A 16,447-nucleotide genomic window follows, 5' to 3' on the forward strand; every position below is an offset into this window, starting at 1 on the left:
AAGACCAGTTGTTCTCCAGGTACCCAGCTCCCTGAGCTGGATGACAGAGATGGGAAGCAGAATGAAGCCACCATAATCCAAGGGGAAATGGTTAGCGACCTGCTACGCCACTTAGACACACACAAGTCTATGGGGCCGGATGGGATCCACCCAAGGGTACTGAGGGAGCTGGCAGAAGTGCTCACCAAACCACTTTCCATCATTTATCAGCAGTCCTGGCTAACTGGGGGGGTCCCAGGGGACTGGAGGTTAGCAAATGTGACGCCCATCTACAAGAAGGGCCAGAAGGAGGATCCGGGGAACTACAGGCCTGTCAGCCTGACCTCGGTGCTGGGGAAGGTTACGGAGCAGATCATCTTGAGTGCCATCATGCGGCACTGTCGCTGTTTAAGGCTGGGCGGGCGGTTAAATGTACGGCAGACACTCTCTGTTAAACTTCTCCTTCCCCAGGGGGGAAAGGAAAAGAGAAAAGGGAGAGAGACTTACGGGTTGGAAAGTTAAAAGAGTTTTAATGAACAGTAACAAGGAAAAGAAAGAGTATAATAAATAATGAACTATATACAAAACTGCTACAGAGCTCCCCCGGATGATGACCACGTCACTGCTGATGCTGCAGGGCAGGTGCTGGGCAGTCCCGAAGCACATGCGGCAGCAGGCGGGAACTGGGTTCAGGAGCGACAGCAGGAGCACAGGCAGGGTCCTCCCAGGATGTCGGCCATAGGGGAAGAGAGCGTGACCCTCGTGGTCCCTCAGCTTTATACTGAGGATGACATGGGTGGGATGGAATACCCCGTTGGTCATTCCGGGTCACCTGTCCTGTCTGCCCCTCCCCACAGGTGCGGCACTCTACAGCCCCTTCCTCTGTGGGACAAAGAGACCCAACAGGGACCCTAGTTCCCATGGCAACAGGCCGTGTAGTCCACTTCAGGAAGTCAAGTCACTGAAAGGAAACTTTACAGAAAAGTCTGTCCTAGTCCAACCCAGGACAGGCACGTACTGGACAACCATGTGATCAGGCCCAGGCAGCATGGGTTTATGAAAGGCAGGTCCTGCTTGACTAACCTGATCTCCTTCTATGACCAGGTTTCCCACAGCATTTTCCTGGAGAAACTGGCTGTTCATGACTTGGATGGGTGTACACTTCACTGGGTAAAAAACTGACTGGATGGCCGGGCCCAAACAGTTGTGGTGAATGGAGTTAAATACAGTTGGCATCCGGTCACAGGTGGTGTTCCCTAGGGCTTAGTATTGGGGCCAGTTCTCTTTAATATCTCCCTCAATGACCTGGATGAGGGGATCGAGTGCACCCTCAGTAAGTTCGCAGATGACACCAAGTTGGGCAGGAGTGTTGATATGCTTGAGGGTAGGAAAGCTCTGCAGAGGGATCTGGACAGGCTGGATCGATGGGCCAAGGCCAATTGTATGAAGTTCAACGAGGCTAAGTGTCAGGTCCTGCACTTGGATCACAACAACCCCATGCACCGCTACAGGCTTGGGGAAGAGTGGCTGGAAAGCTGCCTGTCTGAAAAGGACCTGGGGGTGTGTCAGGGCCCAGATTCGAGTCCATCCCTGGATGAATTCAAAAGACGTGTAGATGTGGTGCTTAGGGACGTGATTTAGTGGTGGACTTGGCAGTGCTAGGTTAATGGTTGGACTTGATGATCTTAGAGGTCGTTTCCAACCCAAATGATTCTATGATTCTGTGATTCCATTGGGACAAGTATTATTTAACATCTTTGTCGGGGACATGGACAGTGGGATTGAGTGCACCCTCAGCAAGTTTGCCCATGACACCAAGCTGAGTGGTGTGGTTGATACTCAAGAGGGAAGGGATGCCATCCAGAGGGACCTTGACAGGCTTGAGAGGTGGGCCCGTGCAAACCGCATGAAGTTCAACAAGGCCAAGTGCAAGGTCCTTCACCTGGGTCAGGGCGATCCCAAACATGAATACAGGCTGGGCGATGAGTGGATTGAGAGCAGCCCTGAGGAGAAGGACTTGGGGGTGATGGTTGATGAAAAACTGAATATGAGCCAGCAATGTGCGCTCACAGCCCAGAAAGCTGATCGCATCCTGGGCTGCATCAAAAAAAGTGTGTCTAGCAGGTCGAGGGAGGTGATTCTGCCTCTCTACTCTGCTCTTGTGAGACCCTACCTGGAGTACTGCGTCGAGATCTGGGGCCCCCAACATAAGAAGGACATGGACCTGCTTGAGCAGGTCCAGAGGAGTGCCATGAAGATGATCAGGGGGCTGGAGCACCTCTCTTACGAAGACAGGCTGAGAGAGTTGGGGCTGTTTAGCCTAGAAAAGAGAAAGCTCTGGGGAGACCTTATAGCAGCCTTCCAGTACCTGAAGGGGGCCTACAGGAAAGATGGGGAGGGACTCTTTCTCAGGGACTGTAGCAATAGGATGAGGGGGTAACAGTTTTAAACTGAAAGAGGGTAGATTTAGATTAGAAATAGATATTAGGAAGAAATTCTTGACTGTGAGGGTGGTGAGACACAGGAACAGGTTGCCCAGAGAAGTTGTGGATGCCCCCTCCCTGGAAGTGTTCAAGGCCAGATTGGATGGGGCTTTGAGCAACCTGGTCTAGTGGAAGGTGTCCCTACCCATGGCATGGGGGTTGTAACTAAATGATCTTTAAGGTCCCTTCCAACCCAACCCAACCCACTCTATGATTCTATGATATGCTGCAGTCCTCCTAAGCCAAATAAAATGTGTTCAGAAATTTGCACTTCTTGAGAGCCTCCGAGGGCAACATCAAGCTTGATGGGTTTGTGTTCCAGTGTCCATCTTTTAGCCATTGTCCCAAATACCAGAATTCACAGTCCCGATGTAGGCAGCTAGGGATGTCTGCCCAGTGCGCAAGGAAAGGACAGTAACGTTAAACGGGGACACTAACCAAGGAGCTGATCAGTGAAGCTGAGGATGTGGGAAGCCTTTCATCCTATTCTGTCTCTCAAAGAGGCTTAGGCAGCTAACTCTGAAGGAAGGTGCCTCTGTCTCTTCTTGGTATTTGCAGCCGTGAATCCTTTCCTGCAAGTAGGTGGGTGGCCAGGCCTTTCTCACATAAAGTGCAGCTGGAATAGGAGGAAGGGAAGGAGCGTGTGGTGCATTTGCACTTATGGCAAACAGCCCAGTCAGCAGAGATCTGTCTGAAATAAAGGAGGGTTATGTTCAAACTCCTGCTACAGTGAATATTTAATTATCTAGCTTTAGTCTGGTGGTCTTTTGCTTCAGCAAACCATCCCAAATCAGTTATTCACACAGTTCTCATTCGCTCCAGTATCCCAGCAACTTCCACAAGAGAGACAGCATTCCTTCAAATGCTCGATAGCCTAGTGGTTAAAGCATTTTCTTGGAAGTTGTCTTCAGATCTCTGCACCGATTTGTACCTAACACGGCCTTGAATGGGGTTCATTTACATCCCAGTAATTTAGTACTTTAGTTATAGAGCACTTTGGTCCTCCCCACAGCTTTAGGCTTCTAGATAAAAAGAAGGAGGTGGTTCTGGCATCAAGTGTGACATTTTGTGAGTGGTGAAGAGTGCTTGCAGTACGCTTTCTTCCTTAAAATGCAGAGCGCACCTCGTGTGAAATCTTAAAACATGGTTTAAATCTGATGCAGGAACTGAGATGTACAATACAGTCATGATCTGTGCAGCTATGTGTATGGCCAGCAGAAAAAATGGATTTACCTAAGAGATTTTTTGGTGAAAAATTTAGGGTTAAGCATACACAGGCCAGTGCAGACATGCATTTCTCCTACACTCTGATATGGGAGTTGATATGGCTCGTGCCCTGAAACAGTATAGCTGCAGCAACATGGCTCTCTTCTTGAGCAAAATGGAGGTACTTGTAGATGTAAGCAGAGTACTGAAGACTTAAATTTTGCATGTAGATGTCCATCTCTTAAGTCCTTCATGTGTCAACATGAACGTGTTGTATCGTATTGTGTCCTAATAGTTCTGAGCAATTGCTTAGAGGACTTCAGAGTAGGATTTGGTAGGCAGGGGGGTTGGAACTAGGTGATCTTTAAGGTCCCTTCCAACCCAAACCATTTTATGATTCTCTGATTCTCTGAAACTTTCTCTGAGAGATTCCTTTCTCCTATCTTTGTATGAAGGACATTGAATTTTGTTTGCATGGGTGTGTTTACTTCTGCCATTTGTATTTCTGCACATCCCCCTCTTATCACAGGTTCAGTAAAGTAGTATTATTATTATTGATTCAAGTAGTTTATAATACTGTGATGCTAATAAGATCATAGCCCTGCAGGCATGCGCACGTCTCTAGCTCCTCTTGTTTATTCCCCATGCTATGTGCATTTGCATAGAGGCATTTAAGTTGAGCCCCGATGAAGCTGACTTACTGCCTGATCTTTAAGGTCCCTTCCAACCCAAACCATTCTATGATTCTATGATTCTCCAGGCTCTGGGCATCTATTGCTGGCCCTGGTATCAAACTGGCAGGATTGGGATGGATTGAGTGTCCCCTCCCCCGGCAACTTTGAAGCCCTTTGTGATGCTGCTGACAGAGAAACTGAGGTATTCATTTGCTGTCCAACAAATCAATGTTGATGTCTATGATACAGCAGAAATATGATGTACTTCTGAGGAAAAGGACCCTCTTCTCACTGGGTGCTCATACAAGTTTCAGGAGTCCAGGGGAAAACTCCTAGTCACCTCAGCAGGCTTTGCAAAAGTACAGAAAACCTCCTCTTACCTTCCTGTGCACTGATGTCAGTATTCCCAATGGTTTTGCTGCATTAACAAACTGAATTGAGAAGGAGCTACAGCTAAAATGAAAACTAAACCCCACTAGCACTATTTTTAAAGCATGATTCTGCTGCCATGGATTTTTTCCAAGAAATTTTTGCCCATCTGTCCGTAAAACAGTTTGCCCTGTCTGTATTTCCATCCTCCCTGTAAAAGACATTTCACATCCAGTTGGGTGTCATTAGCTGCCCTTACTGCACCTGAAGTTCTGATGTTTTCTCACCTCCCACGCTTGGTCCAGAAAAGAGACCCCATCAAAAACATTCAGAGACTTTAATGCCTCCCTTGCTTCCTTCCTTTGTATGTTCTACAATTATACAGGCAATGAAGCACAGCTGTAACTAAAAAGCACAATAACCATACCACCATTGCTTAGTGATTTGACTTCTGAGGGAAATACTTGTTTCAGGATCATGAGATTGCAATAGGCTTCAGTGAGTTTTTTGCACATTTTGTTTTGGTTTCCTATTGGGAATATTTCAGCGTATGGTCTTCATATAGCTTTCTGGCTTGCAGATTACAATGTCACTGCTAGAAAAAGATTTAAACCTAAAAAACATGTTTAATCTATTGTGCCTGTATTATGACAGGTTTTTTTTTGATCTTGGCAGTTCAAACATCTTTGGGAAACAGTTGAAAACATCTTTCTAAACTTATTGTCATTCTAAAGCAGCTCTCAAAAACTAAACAACTGCAAGCTTTGGTATAAGGCAGCTGTACATCTATTAGACATAACATTACACAGCAGAAGTACTGTGTCTTAGATTAGCCGGGATGATAATGTTTTACACTATTCTGATATGATAAGTGAGAGTATGTGATGTCTGCTAATAAGGCAACAAAACATTTAAGTGATGCAATGCATGTCTAGTAGAGCACACAGATTAATATTACAGTCTTGTCAATGCTGAGAAACTTTCTGGATTTTCTGGAATAGCACTAATGCATGCTGGTGAAAAGGGACAGGGGTATGAGAGATACCAAGTATGGGCCAAAGGAAGGCAGAGAGCCAGTCAGGTCAGTTAAATAAGTTTAACCATTGAAATTAAGCTTGTGGAATTGGAGAGTGAACAACATGATGACGTGGCTGTGGTGAGTCCCACGTATCTGTGAGATCCAGAGCAGAGAGAGACCAAGTGTTCCAATTAACCAATTGTTCAAACACACTCAAGTTCAGCCTGTGGTGCCATTAATATTTGTGGACTTAATGTATACAGAACTGGCACTCTTAAGGATAATTATAGAACTTCTGGGCTTTGTAACTTAAATAAACTTCTTTGCTTAAAGGATACAAAGAACTGTAAGCCCAGACATGACCCAGCCATGGTATACAAGGAGGCCTAGAATAAGCAGGAGGCTGAAGTGCTAGGTCCTGTGCTCAAACAGATCTCAGAGGTGTTAGCAAAGCAGCAGTCTCTCCTCTGCCACCTCATGTGGTGTACACACCACCACATCTCATCCTGGGTGTATGGGGACTAGCAAGAGTGGTCAGACTCTGTACTCAGGGGCATCTGTGTCTGGGGAATGTCTGCAGTTGGAGGGACACAGTGGCACTGCACTACTTGCAAGATGTTAACCCTGCCTGTGATGTTAGCTCCCTTCCCTGGCAAGTCTGGCTATCCTGACACTCACTGGATCCCTCAATGTCCTTGGCTTACTGATGAGCTAGTCCTGAGACATCAAGGACACTTACGCATAGTGCAGACAGCTGCATGTCTGCTTTTGGGAAGGCAGAATTTATAGCCTGGACTCAGCATCACACTGGTGCAGTCACATGGCATCTGGATTGCAGCTGCTTATGGAGCAAGCTGAGAATGTGAGGGACTGTTCACAGGATGTGTAGATGTGATCTGGTTCTGCATGTGAAGAGGATTTTTAAGGAGTTCGTCCATAGGAAAGATAAGGGTTAAAAAGGCCTCCAAAAGAAAGCAAGATAACAAATATCAGTTATCTGTTTGCTTTGTTGGCCGTGCTCCCAGAAGGACAAAGAGCTGCTATTCTATTTGTGTATTTCTTCCATGTCACCTGAACAAAAATGAAGCATCATAAATTAATTGCACTCAAAAACCTCCTGGGATTGGTCAAGTTGCTCTATTTTGTGTAAACTCCTGGGCTCCTGACTATTAGCACTGTCCTCTGACAAATTCAGGAAACTCTTGCTGTACATCACACATATCTCTGGAGAGGGAGAGAAACACATACACACAGAATAAATATTCCTGAAAGAATTAGCTAACAAAACCCTCGTGGTAGAATTGGTCATTGGAAATAAGTTTTCTTTTCCATTTTGAGTTGTAAAATTGCTTTTAAAATTCTGGGATTTAGAAACTATTTTATATTACTTACAGAAAATGTCCCTATAATCCATTATTTAATTTTGCCACTCAAAGAACACATTTGTACAGCCCAAAGGTTGTCACTTTAAAAAAAACCCATCCATTTAACTCTTTCCAAATGCTACATTATATTTTAATATGTACTTTAATATCTTATTGCAGGTCTTTATGTAATTGCATCTTCAACAAATTGCATTATGGATTTATGATATGATTTGTATGGTGCTTGTTCCTACAACAGCCTCCTCAACTAGGATTCATTTTGCTCTGCTGTAATTGCATAGCAATATGGTTTGGTACAACGTCCTTTCCCATCCAGTCCTTAAGAAGCCAAAACTTTCACTTTGATTTTGTGCATTTATAGTCAAGGAATTGCAAAGTAAAGAGCATTGATCTGAAAAAAAGCTTACAGCAACAATCATAATTTTTAAAGTACTTCAGTACACAGACTAATACAGAGGCTTAGTGTATTGCATATTGCATGCATCTTGTTTTTCTCTATTTTACTTCCATGATTTGAACTCATGGGGTTATCTTCTAGAAATCTATTGCATTAAATGCCATTCTGCAGTCATTAAGATTTTTTATTTTAAATAAGGTTTCTTTCTTAACTGAACCTATCAATGACTAACAGGTTTTTCTTTTAAATTAATAGACAAATACAGTTAGGCTGTAACACTGAAGTAGATCTGCCCAGCCTCTGTGTGTGTATATGCTGCTTAGAATTTGCAATTGTTTTCATTCCTGTTATTCATAAGTCACCCTTGTGCCTAAGCATCCTCTGAAAATGCACCCAGTAATAATAGTATAATCACTAGGTTATGGTTTGCACACAAATGCAGCTGACACATCAACTTGCTGTCCATCAAGTCTGCTATTGCTTGATAGCACACATGAGAAAATACATAAAGGGATATACATACACACCTCTTGCCTTGTCACAAATACAGACAAGCATTAATAATTTGACCCTCCCATTAGAAATCACTCCCATTGTTTAGACTGATTGTATTGGGCTGGGCTCAGTTGCTTAGAAGGCAAAGGAAAATCATCACGAATTCAAAGAGTTGTTCCTCTTTCTGAAAGTCAGTCCAGTTCCACCATGGTCTGAATACACTGGTGGACCCCATCTACCTCTCTGCTTAATATGCCTGAAGGTTTAATATAGTACAAGTATATTTCTAATGGCATCATCATTTAGGTATTGATATTAAACTTCACACAGGCTTATCAACTGAAGTAAAATAAAGAAAACCACATTGAAATATTAGCTGTTAACATGATGGTGATTGATCTGGATTTCAGTCTCTATCATACATTGAAATGGGATCTTTTTGATGAATGGGATTTTTCAGGATCAAAGATAACATTTTTTATTTTTAAATAGAATTAGGACAGCAATAAAACTGAAATTTGTCCAGCAAGGCAATGAAATGTGTGAGTGATCCCACTGCATTACTACTTACGTGCTCAGAAATAGGCATTTACTAAAATACCTTCTTGTAGGGTTCCAGATATATTGCTTGAGTTTGTGTATGTAAAAATTGGGCAATAGTTAACAACACAGAATGTAGTGTCTAATGCAGAGGTGGCATATGAAGCTTCCTGTTTCCTAAAATAAGAGCCTTGAAACCACAGGAGGAAAAAGCATAGGAGAAATGGGAGAAATGGCAGATTTACAGAGTAGGACACAGCAAGAAAAAAAAAGTGACTGTTATTGTCTGAAGATAAAATCCTGATGCTGCATTTGTATTTGCAGAGGATAACAGATAATTTTAAAAACTGAAGCCCTGACCTCCATTGAAAGAAACTGTAAAGCACAGTACACTTTTATGGGCTTAGGGCTTGGCTCTGCTTTCCAAGGGCAAACTTGTGGCCTGGTTGAAGCTGTCTTGGGTATCTCCTGCATCAGCAGTGAGAGCAAAAGTTCCTGCTCCCTTACAGTGAGTGTCTCTGAGGGTAGGCAGGGTTCTTTTTCACTAGGTAATTCTGCTTGTTACAAGGTAAAGGAAGAAGTGGGAGAGGACTGGAAAGTGGAAATCCATCCACTGCCGAGAGTCCTGTTCCTGGGTCAGCTATAGTCCTGGGCTTTTTACAGAGGAAGCATGGCAATGATGGATATGTGTAGGAAGATGATTTAAAGTATAAGTGGCAGGAGCTTTCAGGGAAAGGAGACTATATCAAGTAGACAAGAGACCCTGAGCTTCGCATGATCTTCTTCCACATACAGTAAGTAGGGTCTGTAGCACGTACAAAGCAGGTCTCAAACATCCACACTGGCCTTTCTGCATACTGCTTGCTCAGTGTCATTTGAACATAGGCCTGAATGTCCCACGGGTCCATGCAGTAAAATGGCACTGAGAAAGAGCTCTAAAGGGAGGGGAGAAGTCTTCCGTATTACAGCTGTTCTTGTAATTTATATTTGCCTCACAAACCTCTGGAGATGTTAATTCTTTGGAGAGAATTCTTCTTTATCATCAGCTGCGTTACCATGGGCTAGAAGGAAATCCTGCAGCGTCATTGCAGTTGGTGCAGAGAACTACAGTCAGTCAGCTTCAGTCTGGCTGCTGTCACCAGCACTGGTTTTCACGTTAATTCCAGTGACTTTGTGGAGAAAAGGACTCAGCACACGATCCAATGTGAATCAAGCATAAGCCTAAGCCGTTTATTACAAAAAAAAGCCCCTTTTTATAACATATTTGCTTCTGTACATGCAGCCAGGCACTGTCCATGCAAAGCCCGATTGGTCGCCCCGCTTCTGCCACACGCTGTCCACGCGCCCCCCTGCAACTTCCCATTGGTCAGTCCTTTCACCATCCCCCTGTGCTGTAACATGATCCTGCAGGTGCCAAGTCCAGCACTGTTCACAGTGATGTTTACTGTCAAGTATGCAGAGGCTCCGTGGGAAGCACACAGGAGATTGGCCTGTGGCCTTGCAGGTGCTAAGTCTGGCAGAGGCTCTGTGGGAAGCACACAGGAGATAGGCCTGTGGCCTTGCTTGGAGAGCTTGTTGACTTCAGCTCTTGATTCTTTCCGTTAGCTGCAACAATATCCCCCAACAATTCCCCCTTTTTGTTTTAAAAAGATCATGGATACATCCGTATTTCCTTCATTCCCATCATTTCCTCAGGCATCATAGGATCAGCAGATCCCATAAGTTCTTGAACCATCCATACCTTTTTCACTGCTGATTCTATCATGCCCGAGACACACCGCAACAAACAACATCCAAACAACAACATCAAAAATATTACCTGTGCCCATGTGCTAATAGAAAGAAAATTAACAGCAGTCCTATTTTGCAGTGTAGCGTGTCTAACTGAGTCTACATCTAACAGCAAATTACTTAAGGCCGCAGAAGTAGCATTGGTCTGTTTTGAAAGCCAGCATCCCAACTTATTCAAGGTACTTAACGCTCTAGCAGCAGCTGCTCCAGGCACTAGTAAAGAAGCTGCAAAAATTTTTAATGTAACCCAGACATTGGTTTTTGGTTGAGATGGTATTCATGCTGTAAGGCTTACTATGAGAGTATATAGAAAAACAGCTATATACAACCCTCCCATCTTCAAGTGACTGTCTCCTGATTCTGAGTTACTTCTTTTTCCTTTCCCACGGCGGGACGCAGACACCTGGCTGGCATCCAACGAGGTCCTACATCTGTGGAAACACAAGCATAACCCCGTCCCCATGTTAACAAATCATGTGGTCCCCTCCATTGCCCTGTTTGCAGGTCTCGAATGAGAACTTTTACACCAGGTTCCATCTGTGATCGTCCTTTCATTGATCCAAAATGCATTACAACAGGAGGATCAGTTTTATCAGTTCGAATTTGAAGAAAGTTCAATACATATACTGCCTTGTCCAGTCTAGCTTCAGGTGTCTCACCACTCATTCCCCCTTTTTGTTTTAAAAGCATGCGTTTCAGAGTCTGATGTGCTCGCTCGATGATTGCTTGTCCCGTGGGAGAATGAGGGATGCCAGTAACGTGAGTAACACCCCAAACCTGTAAGAAAGCTTGCACCTTAGCAGAACGATAGGCAGGCCCATTATCAGTTTTTATCTGTTTAGGGATGCCTGCAGTTGCAAAAGCTTTTCGCCAGTGTCGAATAACGTGACCAGCATTTTCGCCTGTTTGCGCTGTAGCTATAATCAAAGAAGAAAAAGTGTCAATTGTTACAGGAACATATTTTAACCTGCCAAATTCAGCAATGTGAGTTACATCTGTTTGCCAAATGTCCAAGGCCTGCAGTCCTCGAGGATTGGTTCCTTGTACCTGCGTAGGTTGCGGCAGTTGCTGACAATCAGGACACATAGCCACAATATTCCGAGCATCGCTGTGTGACAAATGAAATTGTCGTTGCAGTGCCCGATGTCCTTGATGAAAAAACTCATGTGACATACGTGCCTGCTGTTTAATGTCCGGCACCTGTACAGTCATTGCAGTAGAATTTGTGGGGTCAGAAACCAAAGAGTCCACTCGAGCATTGCCTTCTGCAATAAACCCAGGCAAATTAGTATGACTTCTTACATGTAAAACATAAAACAATGCAGTTCGGATTTGAATTTCTTGCCACAGAGCTCGCAGCAATTCAAAACCACACTGATTACGTGTATGCTCTATAACAGATCTATCCAATTGCTTTACAATGCCAGCTATATATGCTGAATCAGTAATCAAATTAAAGGGAATGGGAAAATTCTGAAATACTTCTAATACAGCTCGTAATTCTACCACCTGAGGTGAACCCTTTTGTTGTACTACCATAGATTCCCACTTGCCCTCAGAATACCAGACAAGGCCCGCCTTGCCTGTTTTCCCAGATCCATCCATAAAAATGGTAATTCCATCCACAGGAGTGTCTGCGCACAACACTCTTGTGGCAATTGGAAGTTCCGCACTCAATTTTACAACAGAATGGGAGGGCAAGTGGTAAACAACCTGTCCCAAGAAATTCTCCATGGCTGTTTGCAAAGCAAAGCTATTGGCCATACACCACTCAAAATATTGAGCTGCAATAGGAACGGTTAGTGATGCAGGATCTCTGGCCACAAGCTCCCGACATCGCATCTGTCCTTTGATGATAATCTGTGCCAATAGCTCTGCAATCATGAGGACAGTTTTCTTTGTTCTTGAAGGTAGAAACAACCATTCCAATATGTGTAACGGATCTGACCATTCTGAATTCCATTGACCAATTATTGCATATGGAATTTGCTTATCAAACAAAGTGATAATTTGTATTTCTTGATTCAAATCAATACGATGTACAAATTTGGAATGTAGCCTGCTTTCTATTTCTGTAATCAGTTGCTGTACCTCTGCAGTAGTCTGTCATGGTGCTGTTAAAGTTGTGTCCCCTGCTAACAATTGGAATAGAGGCTGCAATTGTGACGACATAAGCCCCAAGTACGGCCGCAGCCATAACTTGAGCCTTATGTTCCACAGTACCCACTTTTGCACATGCCTTTATCATAGCATTCAAATCTGGTTTTCCAGGTAAAGCTTCAATGATCTTTTGACAATCAGCATTAGCATTATCCTTAGCTAGCTGCGTTATCAATGTCTCTCGCAAATCCACGTCAAAAACTTGTTTCTCAACTGCCTCTTGTAATCTCTCGACAAAAGGTAAAACCGGCTCTTTTGGTCCCTGTCTCACAGTAGTATATCTGCGCACTGGAGATGCCAGTTGTGCAGTTTTTACAATTGCATTCATACCCAGCGCCTTTTTTTTTTTTTTTTTTGTTTTTGTTCTTCCAGGATAAGAGGGTCCCATTGAGCCTGATGGCTAGGATTAGCAAATTGACCCTCTCCCATTAAGACATCTACTCCATTACCATACCGAGGATCATCTTGACTGTATCGCAAATTTACCAGCGCCTGAGCTTCACAAGCACTTCTCCAATTTGACATAAACACCGTAAATTGCACAGGCTGGAAAATTATCCTTCCCAGCTGCTTAAAATCCCAAGGAGTCAAAGTCTCCATTGTCAACAACCTTAACATTTTCATACTTGGAGGAGAATTTATACCATATTGAGCTACACTCTTTTGCAAATCTTGTACAACTTTCCACAAAAAAGGAGCGTGCGTATGAGGCTCACCTGTGGCAGGATCATTAAAAATCACAGGATAAACAGAAGGACCAGACGCAGATCCACCCGCATCACCTCCCATGCCTCCCAGTTTCTCTACCACCTCCCACTCCCCCTCCTGAGCTGCCGATGATTTTATAGACTCCCAAAATTTCCCAGGGTCCCGAGGGAACACAGTAATTCCTGGCACGCTAAAGAGTTTATCTGGAGGGGCATTAATCTTAGGTCTACAAGAGAGGCCCTCTGTGATACTTAGCCGATTGAGTGCCTGTGATAATTCTTCTTCTCTAGCAGAGGAGCCTTCTGTGGAGAGCAGAGGTGCAGAGGGAGGGAGGGAGGGGGGTGAAGCACTGCCAGTCTGAGGCGCAGCCGGTGTCGGATGAGAAGAAGTCGGAAGCAGAGGGAGGGAGGGAGGGTGACCGTCGTCAACAGCTTCTGATATTATTTCGCTGAGCAGTTGCGGCGGATTAGGAGGAGATGATTGCTTTAAATTCTTGTAGTATTCCGCTACTGCATGGGGAGCAGTAGGTACAGGCGTCTTCACTTTTACCGGCGCCGCGTCTGTTTGTTTTCGCCTCTCGCCTGCGGAGGCACCAACACCACTGATACATGGCACAGGAGGATTAGGAGACTCCGGATTTTCTCCTTTTTCCTCCTTGTCTTGCTGCTGTTTTACCTTTTGTACAGTCTCTTTCATTACACGCCATGTCATTAACAGTTCCGTCGCAGATTTATCTCCCTTTGTCGCTGCCTCAAAAAGGGCAGATCCTAATCCTTCCCATACTGTTAAACTGAAGGCAGTAGTAGCAGATGCATCACATCCATTCTTTTTCCCCCACAACAACATTTTTCACAACGATGGGTCCGGGAGACTTACCCCCCGTTGTTTCAAGACAAGCTGCCACATAGATAAAACGGTACTCTCTTCCTTAGTTATAGTACCCCCCATCGTGCCCCTGGTGGCTCACCGATTCCACGGTGTCTTCTACCAAGTTCCCGGGTAAGCAGCTCTGCCCGCTGCTGTTCCACCAGCAAAAAACCTTCTTCCGAACGTGCCTCGCCGGCCGGATGATCACATCGGGGTCTCCAATTGTGGAGAAAAGGACTCAGCACACGATCCAATGTGAATCAAGCATAAGCCTAAGCCGTTTATTACAAAAAAAAGCCCCTTTTTATAACATATTTGCTTCCGTACATGCAGCCAGGCACTGTCCATGCAAAACTCGATTGGTCGCCCCGCTTCTGCCACACGCTGTCCACACGCCCCCCTGCAACCTCCCATTGGTCAGTCCTTTCACCATCCCCCTGTGCTGTAACATGATCCTGCAGGTGCCAAGTCCAGCACTGTTCACAGTGATGTTTACTGTCAAGTATGCAGAGGCTCTGTGGGAAGCACACAGGAGATGATAGGCCTGTGGCCTTGCTTGAAGAGCTTGTTGGCTTCAGCTCTTGATTCTTTCTGTTAGCTGCAACAATATCCCCCAACAACTTTGCTGGCATTTCACTGATTTGATTTTAATATACTATCATGGATATGAATTCCATGTGCGCACAGTCTGGGCAGGGTTGGTTGGTTTGTTTATTTGTGTTTTGATGGTTTGTTTGTCTCTGAGATTATTTTAGGGCAGGGCTGACATCCTCACCCTGTCCAAAGCAAAGGCAGACCATAGCCTCACTGCCATAGTGCAAGGATGGTATTTGAAGCTTTCTCCTTTGCCAGAACAGGAAGCCGAATTATAGCATGGAATCTGACAGCAGAAACTTCCTCAAGTGGGTGGTTTTCTTTGTCTTGATTTTTTTTTAAAGCCAGCTTGAAGATATGCATCTCCAACCATATGCATTCAATGGAGAATTCATTTCACTGTTGTGCCTCCAGGTTTGTGCAACTTCTATATCCTGAATCATGATTCGAATAACAAAGTTTTTTACTTTCTCTAGTGAGAGTCTGTACAAACACAGCAGGATCAATTAGACTGAGTGAATGATCCCATTTTTTTTTTATACAGTGCTTTGAATGCACAAAACACTGAAGTTGCCTTAAGTATTATAAGTGTTACAATTTTTTATACCATCTTCTTGATGAGCATGGATCCTATTTCAAACATAAGTGTTTGCTACACAAGGCTGTTACAACATCAGGCCTTGGTGGCAGTTCTGTATATGTAACTTAGCAGTTCTCCACACATTTGCAATTATAGAACTAGGAACCAGGGTGAAAGTGAACATTTCTGAGTGTTAGTAAGAAGGAAGACCTTGGAAGGCCTCCTTGTGGATCTTTAACCATGAGAATTAAGGCGGCTGCATGTATAAGTAAGTGGGCTTTGTTGCTGTCTCCATACCAAGGCTGGGGAGCTGACGTGAAGGCCGTGGTACTTTGCTTCTCTGCTTTCTGAGCAGAGGAAATTCTCCCATGGCTGGATCTGCTGCTATTATACACTTGCTTTTTCATTCAGCGTCCCTTTCAGATGAATATGTTGTTTCTGTTCTCAGAAGCATGCACTTTTCCACCCTAGCCTACAATGCTGCAGTAGTTTGAGACTGTGTGCTCTTTATGATAGCTAATATCTGGATATTTGAGAACAAGATGGTTTTTCAGGACTTTCAACAGCATGAATTCATCCAGCAATATGTTCAGCTGTTTTCTGATGGAAATGAAAGCAAATCCAAAGTATTTTGTTGCTGTTGTAAATCATACTAGACACAATTTGACTGATTTTTTTCTTAAATAAAAACAGGCTTATCAGTTTACTCTGTCAATGAAACACTTTCTGTCCAACAATTCCATCTGCTACACCAACACAATGTACACCATCAGTTTGGCAATTTCTATTAGCTGTGTTGACTAAATACATTTTCAAGATCTTCAATCCTTTCCACTCTTGGGAAAAAAAAAAAGTCGTCTCTATTATAAATACATGTTATTTTGGATTATATAATGAAATTTAGTAGTTTGTATGTATAGTACATCATTTCTTCAATGGAGAAAATTCACGTGATGAGTTCCAAAGCCTACCATAGAATGGTTATGATTCTGCACTATAGCAGTCAAGGCTCAATTAGCTTTACATCATTTTGATTTTTGACTCTGATCTTGAAGCATGGTTGTATTGACTTTTGGTCTTCCATCTCATCAATTGCAGCTTCAGTCTTGGTATTTAAACAGACACGAAGAGCAATAGGGATTTGGAAGGCATTTAAGACAGCCGGAAGGATGCAGACATTTCTGGAAATGGATGCAAGCAA

This window comes from Nyctibius grandis, chromosome W (assembly GCF_013368605.1).
Source record: "Nyctibius grandis isolate bNycGra1 chromosome W, bNycGra1.pri, whole genome shotgun sequence".
NCBI lineage: Eukaryota > Metazoa > Chordata > Aves > Nyctibiiformes > Nyctibiidae > Nyctibius > Nyctibius grandis.